Genomic DNA, 15,919 nt, shown 5'->3' on the forward strand with positions numbered 1-15,919 from the left:
TTTAAGTCTCCTCTTGGTTGGGGCATCTCTGGGCGAGGCCAGCATTATGGTATGTAAGGAACCCTGAACACATCCTGAGGATCCAACTTCAGTTCTGTGATCCTGATGCACAAAGTCCTGTGTTTGTTGTTGTTCAGTCCCTAAGTCATGCCTGTCTCTTTGCAACCCCAGGGACTACAGCATGCCAGACTTCCCTCTCCTTCACTACTTCCCAGAGCTTGCTCAAACTCATCCATTGAGTCAGTGATGCTGTCCAACCATCTCATTCTCTGCTGCACTCTTCTCCTTTTCCTTCAGTCTTTCCCAGAATCAGGGTCTTTTCCAACGAGTTGGTTCATCACATCAGGTGGCCGAAGTATTGGAGCTTTAACTTCAGCACAAAGCCCTGAGCTATTGCTAAGTAATGGATTTAAGAATGACTGAAAATACTTATCTCACTTCTTCACTCTCATAGCAATGGAGACCCTGGCTAACTGAAATTCTCGTGCCAGAACCCAGGTTTCCCTAAAACATCAGTTTTATTTATTTTTATTTTGTATTGGGGTATATAGCCCATTAGCAATGTTGTGATAGTTTCAGGTGAACAGCAAAGGGACTCAGCCAGTACACAAACTTGCATCCATTCTCCCCCAAATTCCACTTCCATCCAGGCTGCCACATAAAATTGAGCAGAGTTCCATGGTCCTTGTTGGTTATCCATTTTAAATATATCAGTGAAAATATCATAATTTTAAACCATAGATCCACTAAAATAAGAGTCAGAACTCCCACCAACCCACTTCCTCCTTAAAACACTGATGAAACTGCATACCTGCATGCCATCATAGATGCTAGGGCCTCCTCATTAACTGTGGATATGCATGGCGACTTAAGAGAAACAGACACCACCTTGCAGTTACAGAGCTATGCATGCACAAGCCTGCACACACACGCCCCCTACATATTGGTTATTTAAATATATAAACATTTCCTTCTCTCTGTCAACAGTTACCCTCTTGCATATGTGGATTAAGGAAAGAAAAAGTCAAAGGCACTGACCACCAGTTTCCCAAGAGGTAAGAGGGAAAGGAACAACCAAGAATAAATAGATGACTATGACTTCAGCCAGTTGAGCCAAGAACTTTGAGCAGCCCTTGAACTCCATCTACTCACGCTCACACTCAGGGATGCTTAAGGGATTCTAACAGCCCAACTAAATCTCCATTTGATTGCAAAGGTGATCTTAGTTATTTCATGAGACAGGGAGAGATTACTAGAAGGAAGAAAAATGGAAAGGAAAAGCTTTCGTAAATTTAATGAATAAATTTATTTATGGATTATCTCAGGTTATGATGAATCAAAGAAGCACAAGACAAAACCACATAGGTGACACATGACCCCAAACAAGACAGCCATCTCCAAGCAGTATTTTCAGAATGTTTAGTACAAATTGTCTAGAATAAGGAATATTTGGTCCAAAATATGTAGTTAGGAGTTAGAAAACTTCAAATCCCATGTAATAATTAAAGTGCTAGGGACCTTCCCTGGTGGTCCAGAGGTTAAGAGTTCACCTGCCAATGCAGGGGACACAGATTTGATCCCTGGACCAGGAGGATCCGACATGCCTTGGGGCGACTAAGCCCATGCACCACAACTACTGAAGCCTGCATGCCTAGAGCCTGTGTTCCACAACAAGACAAGCCACAGCAATGAGAAGCCTGCGCACCGCAATGCCGAGTAGCCCCCACTTGCCACAAGCAACGAAGACCCAGCACAGGCAAGAGAAAAATAAATAAAATGATAGAGACTGGAAGAAGGGTACAGACAGAAAGCACAAAAAGGGCAGTTCTTTGGGGAAGGACACTGTCTCAGTGGCTACAAATCCCCTCTTAGAAACCACTGCACAAGCAGGTAGAATGATCCCTTGGGAGGCCTGGGGAATGACCTGCACATTCCCACAGCCTTCCTCCGCCTGATGAAGAGGTTTTGATGAGCCCCCACCTCATTCCTGTACTTGGTCTATTCAGCCTCAAGACTAGTATAACCAGAGAGCTTTCACCACCATCACCCGTGATTACATCAGAGACCAGGGTGTTCCCTGCACCCGAGGCAAATGGTATTTCTTCTGTTTGCCAGTTGCCAGAACAACTAAATGGGTCAAAGCACAAATATTCCAAAGTTCTCAGTTTACTTTAAATATTTCTTATATGTCCTCTTGGGTGTACGGATGTGAGAGTTGGACCATAAAGAAGGCTGAGTTCCCAAAAACTGATGCTTTCAAATTGTGGTGCTGGAGAACTCTTGGGAGTCGCTTGGGCTACAAGGAGATCAAACCAGTCAATCCTAAAGGAAATCAACCCTGAATATTCACTGGAAGGACGGATGCTGAAGCTGAAGCTCCAATACTTGGCCACCTGATGTGAAAGAGCTGACTCAGTGGAAAAGACCCTGATGCTGGGAAAGATTGAAGGCAGGAAGAGACGGTGGTGACAGAGGATGAGATGGGTGGATGACATCACAAACTCAATGGATATGAGTTTGAGTAAACTCCGGGAAATAGTGAAGGATAGGGAAGCCTCACATGCTGCACTCCCTGGGGTGGCAGAGTCAGACACGACTCAGGGACTGAACAACAAGAACCCTTGGGTATAAGAAGATAGAGCTCAAAACCTAAAAGCAATTATTTTGAGTATTACTTAAAAGTAATAGTGATTAACGCTATTTAGTATTCTTATTTTATTAATTCAGTTGAATCCAGTATTTCATTTTCAAATATCATTTTTAATATATAATTTCTTCAACATGTGGAACAACAAAACAAACTCAAATTTGTGACACACCCAACTGTGGGACTGTAATGTGAGAACTGAGAATTTACATATATACGTGAGATAAGGCCAACGCAGTTTCCATAATCCAGTTATGCCACATACAATGTCTTGAATATTTATTTATGTTAACATAAACATCCTTTCATGAATAAAGCAAGTGTAGGAAAGCTAGTTAAAGTAAATGCCAGAGTGAAAATGAATTTATATATACTCATATAACTTTACATCAGTCACAACAGTCGGGTCATTTGTTTTTTATCTGAAGTGGACATTAACTATTTTGTGAACTTAGGTCAAATCTTACAACTGTTCCTTCCCCTACTATCATTAAGTGCCAAAAGCTGTCGTCATAAGACCTTCTGACTTGGCCAAACCCATGAAAGAATACAGCTTTTAGAAAAATAAAACTACACTCCAAACTAGCTACTATTAAATTTAGAGATTCACAGAATCTTCCTTTGCCTCAAAGTCTAACTTTCTGATTTTACAGATAAGAAAACTGAGACCCAGGATTAATGCTATACCTGAGGTCTCACAGATTATTTGTTGAGAAGTCAGAACTAGAATTTCAGAATCTTGGGTCAAATGCTGTCTTAGACTCAACTCACTCTAAAAGCTTCCTTCTTAGAACAAATGTTCATTTGTGAGATCATAATCTCACTGAGGGCAAAATTATGCTTAATCTACCACAGATGCCCCAAGAGTTAGTCCAGAATGTTCCAAAAGGTGGAAAGACGTCACTAGCCACAGTCAGTTGGAATGGACACCCTATACCAGCTGCGGTCTGTAGTGAATCACCCACAGAGCCTCTCACTAAAGCCCCCTGCTACATACATACACTTGTTTGCAAAATGCCTGATATGAGTTGAGAGTGAAATAAATAAAATCATGATGATTTTCCTTCGTGCAAAACGATCCAGTTCTCTTGTGAATCTTAGCTCGTCTGGTCTCTTCTTGAAACAACCAAGTAAAGCAGTTGCAACAACTAAAAGTGTCTTTACTGACTCACGCTGGGGAGGGACCTGCCAAGGACACACAGACAAATGTTTCCCTTCAGCTTTCCTCTGAGTTTCAGTTTAAGGCGAGGCAAGTCGGAAAATATTTTTGTTCGTGTTCTCCACACTTAAAAAAAAAAAACATTAATCTCATACATTAAAAAAATAATCTGAAAGCTTCTACCAAGTATCCGATGCAGAGTCAAACACGTAATATCAGTCATAGTAAAAATCAGAAAAATAATAAGAATAATGGCTATTATTTTTAGTGCCAGTGCAATGCACCCAGCAGCACACTCCAGGCACTATGGAAGTACCCTGTCACAGGAAACCTACAAAGTGGGTGTGTCAATGTCCCCATTTTACAGATCAGGAAGCTGGCGGGGAAGATTACAGGGAAAGAAAGTGAAGCTGTGATCTGACACAGAACAGTCTCCTGGCAAAGCCCACATGCTCACATTCTGTATTTGCTTGAAAAATACATTTATTCTTAGTTTGGTAATTTCATTAAGTTCATTCTTGACTCAAGGTTCATACTTTAGGGGCTGGTTTTTCAAAGCTTCCTTAAAACAGGAGTTAGACTTAACAAGGGCTTCCCTTGTGGCTCAGACAGTAAAGAATCTGCCTGCAATGCAAGAGACCCAGGTTTAATCCCTGGGTCAGGAAGATTCCCTGGAGAAAGGAGTGGCTACTCACTTCACTATTCTTGCCTGGAGAATCCCATGAACAGAGGAGCCTGGTGGACTACAGTCCAAGGGGTCGCAAAGAGTCGGATGCAACTGAGAGACCAACAGTTTCATCAGACTTAATAAATTCGTCTAAAAATGCTTTGAGACCTCCCGCCTGCCTGCTGAAATCAATTTTTATTTCTCTGTTCATTTCCTAGACTCTTCAAGTCTCATAAGCTGGTTCTTCCCCTGGGTTAACACGTTTCCAGATTCTTGATCTGGCGGGTGACATATCCTAACCATTTCTAGGGTAGCCCAGACACATCTGTCTTCTGGATCTATCTTCTCTCCTCTGAAGTCCCTTCCTGAAATGAATCAAAGCCCTCCTCTGCTCCCCTGGCAGCTGCCAGGGGAGCAAACCTTACCACATCACACACTTATCAGAGAGGGCTTCTGCCCAGCCACACCCTCAAGAGGAATCTACATTCCTGACCAGCAACGTTCAGAACATCATGCTGAAGCAGACACATCACCTGCCTTCCTAAAATCCACTCGTCTGCTTTCAAAGACGCTTACCTCAACATCACTTCACAGGGCTGCTGAATTCAAATTACTTGAATTTAGTCCCTGACCAAAATAAAATCATCACCAAAAGATGTGCACAAAAACATTCCCTGGAGCACTATTTGTAATACATCCAAACTGGAAACTACCGAAATGGCCAGCAATTACAAAATACATGTACAACTGAATACCATGATAGTTAAGGAGAATGAAATAAATTAACCATATACAATATCATACAAGAATTTCACAAACATAATAATCAAAATAAGCCAGACACAAAAGAATATAAACTATATGATTCTATTTATATAAATAATAAAAACAGGCAAAATTGTATCAATTGGCATTAGAAATCAGGAAATTGGTTACTCATGGGAGCATTAGGGGAGGAGAGTTGGAGGGGCTGGTAATTTTCTGTTTTCTTGCACTGGTTACACAGATGTGTGCACTTTGTAACAATTATTCCATCAAGCCATCCACTTATGATTTGTGTACTTTGTTCTGTGTGTAAGATACTTCAATAAAGCCTACTGAAAGAGACCATGGAGAACATCTGGTCTGCTCTCCTTAACAGGCATAACAGTAACTGTTTCTTGCAGATGTTAAGTATCCCAAAGACACACAGAAATTCATGGAAAGGTCTGTCTAGACTTTAGATCTCTTAACTCCCCCTCCAGATACCAAAAGTACCTCTCAAACTTGGGAAGATGTTTCTCTAACTTCCTTTCTTGTTGTGACTACACCCAAGATTTAGAAGAATCAGGACCACATTCCTATTAAGAACACAACCCAGAAGGTTCCAATCTCCAACAACAACTGAGCCAGGATGAGGATTTCAACATTATTTAGAAAATAGCAAATGAGAAAAGTCAGACAGCATAGTGTTCACTCTAGGTTCCTCCCCTTCCTAGCTGTGTGATCGTCTGTAGCCTCCTTACCTCTTTCTGAATCTCAGTATACTCACCTGGATCACCATCACTAAAATATGGGCTCCTACTTTGCAAGGCTGCCACAAGTATAGCACAAGGTAACAGTCTCAGAGCAGCGCCTGGCACATGACAAGCACTCAGAAAAAGCATTTGCTGAATGAATATTGATTGAATTGAACCAGTCGAGTGCTTGTCTTTTAATAGAAGTTCAATACATAGCTAAGTATCACTACTATTACAGAGCAAAAGAAACAAGGAGGAAGGGATAAATAAGCTTATTTTGCAAATACCTCACTTCTCTAAGTCTATGGGGTCATTAACAGGTTGACCAACAATTCTCACTGACTTACATGGTGCACTAAAAGAACCTGTAGGGTAAGGAGCAACAAAGGATTTGAGAAAAGGGCAGTGCTTTTTATGTGCTACCAGGTCTATTTTCCCTCTTGACACCAAAGAAAGATTTACTCACTGACTGTCACAACATGTCTAAGTTCTACAACCACCTATGTTAGTCATATTACTTTCAGAATTTAAAAAATTGTAAGGAGAGGGATGGGTCATAAATTATCATAGACTTTATGAGTAGACTATGCAGACAAGCAGCTTTACTACTGGGAAAACAATTTACACGCTGAGTGTACAGACAGGTAATTGCAGGCTATGAAGTTGACACATATGAACAATAGTGAGAAGACAGTTTACTTACATTTTAAAAAACAAGTGTAAATAGTGAATTTTTTTTTCTTCAACTCTTCAAATCTTCCATGTACTCGTTAGCAATCTGATCCATGAAGTTCTTTTATACTGAAAAGAAACAAATATAAAGGAGATAAATTAAAACCAACTCCAAACTATGACACACCATAAAAAAAACCCTATAGATGGTGAATTATTATATAAGCAAAGAACAGCAAACTAGATAACATGTGTGCAATTAAAAAAAACAATGAAATGTGGGACTTCCCTGGTGGTCCAGTGGCTAAGACTCTGTGTTCCCAATGCAGGGGATCTGGGTTTGATCCCTGATCAGAGAACTAGATTCCACACGCTGCAACCAAGAGTTCTCATGCTGCAACTAAAGATCTTGCATGCCACTATGGAGATCAAAGAATCTGTGTGCTACAACTAAGACCCAGTGCAGTCAAATAGATACATTTTTAATTAAATAAAAATTAAAAATGAGTAAAAGCAATAAAATGTGTTAAGGACCAACAGATTTAACTAATTTCCTTCCACCTATCCTTCCATTGTTCCTTCCTCTCCCTTCCTTTTCTTCCTTCCCCCCTTCCAGCATTCATTCCTCCTTACTTCCTCAGTTACTGGCCACAACTTCATATATTCCTTGAAACCTGAATTTCAGCAGAAAACTACAATCATTAATTTTTATATCACAAAGTACCTGGAATAGGTTAGGTGCTTTATGTTTCCTGAGTAAATGAATTAATCATAGTTCACCAATGCTTAGTTGTTAAGGTTTAAAAAAAGGAAGAAATTTATTATTTTCTTATCCAACAAGAATAATACATAAACAGTTGAGCATCTCCATGTCAAATGCTAGAGGCATGATTTCACATGTGCTTTTCAAATGTACATACGATCTGGACCAGTTCTAGACAAAATTATGAAGTAGGAGTTTAGCTGCTTCCTTCTCTCTGGCCTTTTGAGGAGCCAGTGACCTCACATGCTTAATTAAACAGAGAAGCAATAGGATCAGCTCAAAGATTCCAACAACTTAATGGATATGGATCTTGAGAACATTTTCATTAAACAAACAAACAAAAAAGAGCTTCAGAAGGCCTCTTCTGAGGTGCTTAACACTGAAATAAAATGCAATGGAATTCAGGCATGAATGGTGGATAGAGGCTGCCTTGAAGGAATTTCTCAGCTCAGGTAAGCTTCTGTCCATTCAACTTCCCCAAAAGCTGACTTCATATATGACCCACACATACCTACCAATCCGGTAAATTTTAAGCAATTAATGATGCATACATAAGCAAACCTGATTTTAAGACTAGTGTGTGCTCCAAAAGTAAAGAGGAATCTTCATCAGCAGTTTTTAAAGTGAGTGTCTTGGAACCCTACCCAACAGGTGTTTCTAAGAACAGAGGTGGAGACGAATAGATGTGTGGTAGCGGGCAGAGTAATTGCACTTTTATCTGTTTTATATTTTGATCCAAGATTTAAGTTGGAGAATTGGTTCCTTGAGCTGCTTACAGAGGGTTCAAACTAAACAGGGACTGCATTAAAAGCTAGGGCAGAAATCCCAATGAGCTCATAACACTGCTGATCTAGAAGCATAATTACACCAAATCCCAACCACCATCTCTAACAGAGCCCCTTATGGGAAAATGTAGGTTCCAGCCTGGGTCCCAGACCACAGGTAAGCCTGTGTCTGAGCAGACAGGAGCCAGACCTGCCCTTCCTTCCCACCCAGTGCCCTGAACAAAGAGCAGAATGAGGGCCCCCTCCACTGCAATGAGGACAGAATTCACAGTGAGGGCACGAAGCTAGGCTGGGGAGAATCATGGATATTGCAGAGGTGGGGAGACCAGCGGTGGGGGTGGGAGGGTGGTCCTTGTTAGAAATTACATGAACAAGGTTTAGATGCTTTACATGTCAGTACTACCTGAAAAGGAATAAAGAAGGAGAAAAAATAGTGAAACAATTTAAGGAGAAGAAAAAGACATAGCTATGTTCATCCTGGAATGTGAAGTCAAGTGGTCCTTAGGAAGCATCACTATGAACAAAGCTAGTGGAGGTGATGGAATTCCACTTGAGCTAGTTCAAATCCTGAAAGACGATGCTGTGAAAATGCTGCACTCAATATGCCAGCAAATTTGGAAAACTCAGCAGTGGCCACAGGACTGGAAAAGGTCAGTTTTCATTCCAATCCCAAAGAAAGGCAATGCCAAAGAATGCTCAAACTACTGCACAATTGCACTCATCTCACACGCTAGTAAAGTAATGCTCAAAATTCTCCAAGTCAGGCTTCAGCAATACGTGAACTGTGAACTTCCAGATGTTCAAGCTGGTTTTAGAAAAGGCAGAGGAACCAGAGATCAAATTGCCAACATCTAATGGATCATCAAAAAAGCAAGAGAGTTCCAGAAAAACATCTATTTCTGCTTTATTGACTATGCCAAAGCCTTTGACTGTGTGGATCACAATAAACTGTGGAAAATTCTGAAAGAGATGGGAATACCAGATCATCTGACCTGCCTCTTGAGAAACCTGTGTGCAGGTCAGGAAGCAACAGTTAGAAAAGGACATGGAACAACAGACTGATTCCAAACAGGAACAAGAGTACGTCAAGGCTGTATATTGTCACCCTGCTTATTTAACTTATATGCAGAGTACATCATGAGAAACGCTGGGCTGGAGGAAGCACAAGCTAGAATCAAGATTGCCGGGAGAAATATCAATAACCTCAGATATGCAGATGACACCACCCTTATGACAGAAAGTGAAGAAGAACTCAAGAGCCTCTTGATGAAAGTGAAAGAGGAGAGTGAAAAAGTTGGCTTAAAGCTCAACATTCAGAAAACTAAGATCATGGCATCTGGTCCCATCACTTCATGGGAAATGGATGGGCAAACAGTGGAAACAGTGGCTGACTTTATTTTTCTGGGCTCCAAAATCATTGCAGATGGTGATTGCAGCGATGAAATTAAAAGACGCTACTCCTTGGAAGGAAAGTGATGACCAACCCAGAAAGCATATCAAAAAGCAGAGACATTACTTTGCCAACAAAGGTCTGTCTAGTCAAGGCTATGGTTTTTCCAGTGGTCATGTATGGATGTGAGATTTGGACTATAAAGAAAGCTAAGCACCGAAGAATTGATGCTTTTGAAGTGTGGTGTTGGAGAAGACTCTTGAGAGTCCCTTGGACTGCAAGGAGGTCCAACCAGTCCATCCTAAAGGAGATCAGTCCTGGGTGTTCATTGGTAGGACTGATGTTGAAGCTGAAACTCCAATACTTTGGCCACCTGATGCGAAGAGCTGACTCATTTGAAAAGACTCTGATGCTGGGAAAGATTGAGGGCAGGAGGAGAAGGGAGCGACAGAGGATGAGACTGTTGGATGGCATCACCGACTCAATGGAAATGAGTTTGAGCAAGCTCTGGGAGTTGGTGATGGACGGGGAAGACTGGTGTGCTGTGGTTCATGGGGTCGGTTCAAAGAGTCGGACACAACTGAGCAACTGAACTGAACTGATGTTCTATAAGACTCACCTGAAAGTCACATGTAAAATTAGAAAATGATTTTTTTAAAAGAGTATTATAAGAAAGTGCTGCCTGAACTTGCTCCAGAGGAATTCACGTTAACTATTAATAAGAAGCACTGGGAACATTCAAGCCTTCCCTCAGCACAGAACTCTGATTATTGGCCCAACCAGGACTGAATACATAATAACATTTATAAACATGAACTATGAGATTTTTTTGAGTTTCCATCGTGAGCCTTGTTTAAATAAGTCAAAGATACCCTTTGTGATGCAGTTTTGATCAAATTCAAGAGACTTTAGTCATTTCCTCAGAAACAGACGTAACTATAAATACAAACTAACCAACACAGTCAGCCGCTCACAGAGGCTGACTGACAAGTTTAATTTAAAAACAAGAACACATTATTCAACTGAAAAGTTAAGCCATCAAAAAATTGAAACCTATGCAAACTACATTCCTAGCAGAAAACCTTTAGTGTAATGACAAGGATAATTACAAACAACTTTTTATATGATCCACAAACCTTTTCTTTTCAGATTACAAAAAAACAACAAAACAAGCAAAACCCAGTATATTTGCATCCATTTAACAGCACAAACCCTAACATCCTGCCCAAATCTCAGATTTCAAATACCAAGAAAATTCTCCAAACCACTAAATAAATGACCTCTGTATATCCCTTTGAGATGGAAAACACATTTATCAGTACTGCTTATCTTCTAAATCCCTTTGATCTTGTAAAGCATGACCATCATAATGGGAAGTAACATGTCAGACTAATAATCGTTAGGAAGGGAAGTGAAAGTGTGAAAGTTGCTCAGTTGTGTCTGACTCTTTGCAACCCCATGGACTGTACAGTCCATGGAATTCTCCAGGAGTTAGGAAGGGAAGTTACTGCTTATTATAATAATGCCATATTTCATACTTTAAATGAAATTTGAAGTCTCTATTCATGTTAGGCAAGCATCTAAAGCAGGAGTCTGTATGCAGGGCAATGTGGTCTGCCACCTGTTTTTATAAAATTTTATTGGAACACAGTCAGCCCATTAATTTACATATTGTCTACGGCTGCTTTTGCAGGACACAACGACAGTGTTGAGAAGATGCAACAGAGACAGTAAGGTCTATAGAATATAAAATATTTGCTATCTAATCTGGCCCTTTGAGGAAAAGTTTTCTGACCTTTGGTCTAAGAAACAGCTATTTCTCTGGACTAAATCCTGAAATGAGAAACACTAATCCTAGACTGAGGCTTCCCAGCTGGTTCAGATGGTAAAGAGTCTGCCTGCAATGCAGGAGACCAGGGTTCAATCACTGGGTCGAACACATCACAGAGGAGCCTGGCAGGATACAGTCCATAGGGTAGCAAAGAGTTGGACACAACTGACTGACTAAACAACAACAATCCTAGTGTAGTAATCTTGTTGGGTAACTACCTGAGTCACTTCACCTTTAGCTGCTTTCTCTCATTTACAACACAATAAGAAGTCTTGAGAGTCCCTTGGACTGCAAGGAGATCCAACCAAGTCCATCCTAAAGGAAATCAGTCCTGGGTGTTCGTTGGAAGGACTGATGTTGAAGCTGAAACTCCAATATTTTGGCCACCTGACTCGAAGAGCTGACTCATTTGAAAAGACCCTGATGCTGGGAAAGATTGAAGGCAGAAGGAGAAGGGGACGACAGAGGATGAGATGGTTGGATGGCATCACCGACTCAATGGATATGAATTTGGGTAAACTCTGGGAGTTGGTGATGGACAGGGAGGCCTGGTGTGCTGCAGTTTATGGGGTCACAAAGAGTTGGACACAACTGAGTGACTGAACTGAACTGAACTGAAGAAGTCATATGTATTGATAACTTGTGTACCAGATACTATTCTAACAACTTTACTTTTAGTAAATGAACAATAAATTCATTCATTTAATTTTGGCAAAGACAAAGAGAAGTAAATTATTACCCCCATCAAACAGATGAGGAAACTGAGGGAGAGGGGTTAAATAACTTACAAAAGATCACACTGCTGTTAAGTGGAGAAATTGGGATCACAACTCAGGCAACATGGGTCCTGAGCTGGTATAATTAATCTGTGCTGTTTTGATAATAATTTTAATTTCATCAAAGTCACAGATAATAAAAGGAAATCTCAAATGGTTTGTTAGTTAGAAATATTAGGCGAGTACAATGAAGTATACCCTGTATGGTTTAGGATCAGATACCTAAAATAAAAATATAAATGGACCGCCATAGACACTTAAGACCTTTCTGATTTGCTAACCTTGGCATATTGGGAATATAAAAGTTACAATACACTTTATTTTTTACCATGAGTAATAAAGGAATCAAATGAACTGACCAATGTCTATCTTTCCCTTGGTAAACAAGGCCTCTCCAGGTAGTTCAGGCCCTTTAGAAAGCCTTCAGGATAAAGACTTAATAGAGGGATCCTAGCGCTTCCCTGGTGGCTCAAACGGTAAAGAATCTGCCTGCCAATGCGGGAGACCCAGGCATGAACCCCTGGGTCCGGAAGATGTCCTGGCAAAGGAAATGGCAACCCACTCCAGTATTCTTGCCTGGAAAATTCCAAGGACAGAGGAGCCGGGTGGGTTATAGTCCATGGGGTCGCAGAGAGTTGGACACAACTGAGTGACTAACACTTTCACTTTCAGGAGGGATCTTAAATCTTCCAAATTTGTTCCCATCCCATCTTATCCTCCACCTCTTTTCCACTTGGGAAAAGGCTGAGGGAGTATTAGCAGGAACTTTGGTATGACTACTTTTCACATTGGCAGCAAGAGAGTGCTATTCAGATATCCACCATTACATGACACAGGAAGACATCCCCTTAATGAGTTATCTACCACTTTCAGAAAATTTCCAGGAAGTCTAGGGGAATTGTGTCACCTAAAATGTGACCTAGTGTTCTTTTATATGGAAGATAGATCCACATGATCCAAATAAAATAAGGAGAAAATACATCGCTAAATTACTCATCATCAATTTCACCCTTAGATAGAGATGGTCTTAATCATCTTCTTAATCAAGCTTGTTTTTGATTGGTTCCCACATCTGCAGAGTAAAGTCCAAATCCTCATTTTATCCCTTACCTACTTTTCCAGTCTCACTCTGTTTTTGGTTTGTCGTGTAACCTGGACGGTCCTTTCTTTCTCTTTCATGTCAACTTCTGCTTCATCCTACTTACTCCTGCTTCTGAGGCAATACTCACTTCATACTACCTTTTTATTCTCTTCTACTGTCAACTCTCACATCCAGGGTACAGGCCAAATCTCTGTACTAAATATTATGGGATGTAATTTGTATTTCCCATGAAGGTTGAATCTTCACAATCCAGGAGGGGAAACAAGTACATAAAGACTAAACTAAAGCTGTATATTAAAGGTTCAAAGTGGTACAGGACGCAGATCAGACGATCTAAAAAGACTTTAGGGAGAGGCCATCACTGTGTGGACCTTGAAGGAAGGGTTGTTGTTGTTCAGTTGCTCAGTCGTGTCCGACTCTGCAACCCCATGGACTGCAGCATGTCAGTCTTCCCCGTCCTTCAGTATCTCCTGGAGTTTGCTCAAACTCATGTCCATTGGGTTGAAGATGCCATCCAACCATCTTCATCCTCTGCTGTCCCCTTCTCCTCCTGCCTTCAATCTTTCCAGCATCAGGGTCTTTTCCTGATGTAGGAGAAGTAGGCTCTTTGCATCAGATGGCCAAAGTATTGGAGCTTCAGCTTCAGTCCTTCATTATAGACTGGTTGAGTGTATAAAGTTGTAGGAGTCACCATATAGGATAAAGGTTTATATCATAAACTTTAAAGTCAGATAGTCCTGGGTCCAAAATCCTGGCTCCCTTTGACCAGGAACAGGGTGTGTAGGAATTACAATCAAATAGATCATGTGGATCCCTAACCATGCTCAAAATCGTATCTGTAGCCAGTCCTCACGTCTTGTTCAAATAATAAAGGCTTTCATATTATGCCCCCATGTCATCTTCCCATCTCTCACTGCCAACAGCCTTTCGTGTTTCAACCCATGCATTCATTTGGGAATCTAATGACACATTGATTTCCACTGTTTAAATATCCCTGAAATATGTTTTGGCTTCTCAATAAGACTTTGTTGTCAAAGAATAGATTCTTTCAAAGAGACCCTTGGCATTTTCAAATTTTAGGTGCAAGGTCCCTGATGAATAAGGCTAGTTGAGCTGAGAAGCAAATGTAAACTACAAGCTTGGGCTGTCTGGCTAGTTACATGGGGCCCAGCCAACCATGCTGCTGCTGCTGCTAAGTTGCTTCAGTCGTGTCCAACTCTGTGCGACCCCACAGACGGCAGCCCATCAGGCTCCGCTGTCCCTAGGATTCTCCAGGCAAGAATACTGGAGTGGGTTGCCGTTTCCTTCTCCAGTGCATGAAAGGGAAAAGTGAAAGTGAAGTCGCTCAGTCGTGTCCGCCTCTTAGCGACCCCATGGACTGTAGCCTACCAGGCTCCTCCGTCCATGGGATTTTCCAGGCAAGAGTACTGGAGTGGGGTGCCATTGCCTTCTCCGCCAGCCAACCATAAACATCTGTATTCCAACATGGTTTTGTTTCCAGTCTATCCAGTAACTCAGATGAACAGACTGAAAATATTTCTTTGTGGGATGGTCAGAAAAAAAGCTCATGGCTTAGGGCTACTAATAGAAGTAAAGATCAAGTGAAATAGTACAACAAAGTGATGACTCTTGGCCAAAAAATAAACAGATATTAAAGAGTTTAAGAAAATAAACAGATATTAAAGAGTTTAAGAAAATAAACAGATATTAAAGAGCTGAAGAAATTATGTTATCGTATATTCACAAATCTTCACAAAGAGCTTCAAACTAATCTCTTCAGTGTTAAAAAGATTAAGTGTACAATTTTTTGTGTGTTCTCACAGTACTAAGCACTATGCTGTAAATACCAGGTGAATGAATAATCTGATAATCTCTGATGTCCCAAAGTCCTCAATGAACTCACTTTCCATGCCAAAATCAAATTTAATATAGTCAAATTTCCCTTGAGGTTCTAAAACTGTAGTAGTCACAATGTCTACTGACATATTACATCAAATAAGGGCCACATGTTTTTAAATTAACACGTTGTTTCACAATAATATCTGTAGTGTTTAGTAATGGCTTGCTGTTTATCTAATTCTAAAGCTTTATGCCAAGCGTTGCCAATATTGCCAAATTATTTTTTTCTTTCCCACAGGAAGATTCTAATTCAAAGATTCTAAGCAATTTTGGAATTCAAAAGTTGTTATTTTTTGAACACTTTTATTGAAATGATTGAAGTGATGAAAGTACACCATGAAGTTTTATATAAAAATAAATCTATGTACAATTGCATGTGTTATGAGGCAGTACACTGGGGGTGGAGATGAGAGAATGAACACAGCTTGGCTTCCAAACACACCAATTTTCCTTTGTGACAAATATTTAAACTTTTTTTTTTTTAATGACAAATATCATGAACCACAGCCAAAATCTTATATAACATATTAAAACTCCATATGAAAAACATTATGAACTATAATGTAAAATGTACCTAATATATTTAAATAGTGGGTTCCAATTCAATTGGGGGCAAGAATTTTAGAGTAGATGTTCCCACTATTTGCACAATTCTTTTATTTTTAAATTATTAATTTATTCTAATTGGAGGCTAATTACCTTACAATATTGTGTTGTTTTTTGCCATAT

General features: G+C 40.3%; 1 protein-coding gene across 45 annotated transcripts in view; it reads right to left on the bottom strand.

Annotated features, from left to right (window-relative positions):
* PPFIBP1 (PPFIB scaffold protein 1) overlaps positions 1–15,919 on the bottom strand; it is a 197,336-nt gene that overhangs the window by 124,719 nt on the left and 56,698 nt on the right. For all 45 annotated transcript variants that reach the window (XM_081591863.1, XM_081591847.1, XM_081591853.1 and 42 more), the window contains one exon: positions 6,676–6,773. The gene's annotated coding sequence lies outside the window, so the exon portion shown is untranslated. The remainder of the gene's footprint in view (positions 1–6,675; positions 6,774–15,919) is intronic.

Source organism: Giraffa tippelskirchi, chromosome 4, assembly GCF_054371585.1.
Source record: "Giraffa tippelskirchi isolate mGirTip1 chromosome 4, T2T-mGirTip1v1.2.pri, whole genome shotgun sequence".
Lineage (NCBI taxonomy): Eukaryota > Metazoa > Chordata > Mammalia > Artiodactyla > Giraffidae > Giraffa > Giraffa tippelskirchi.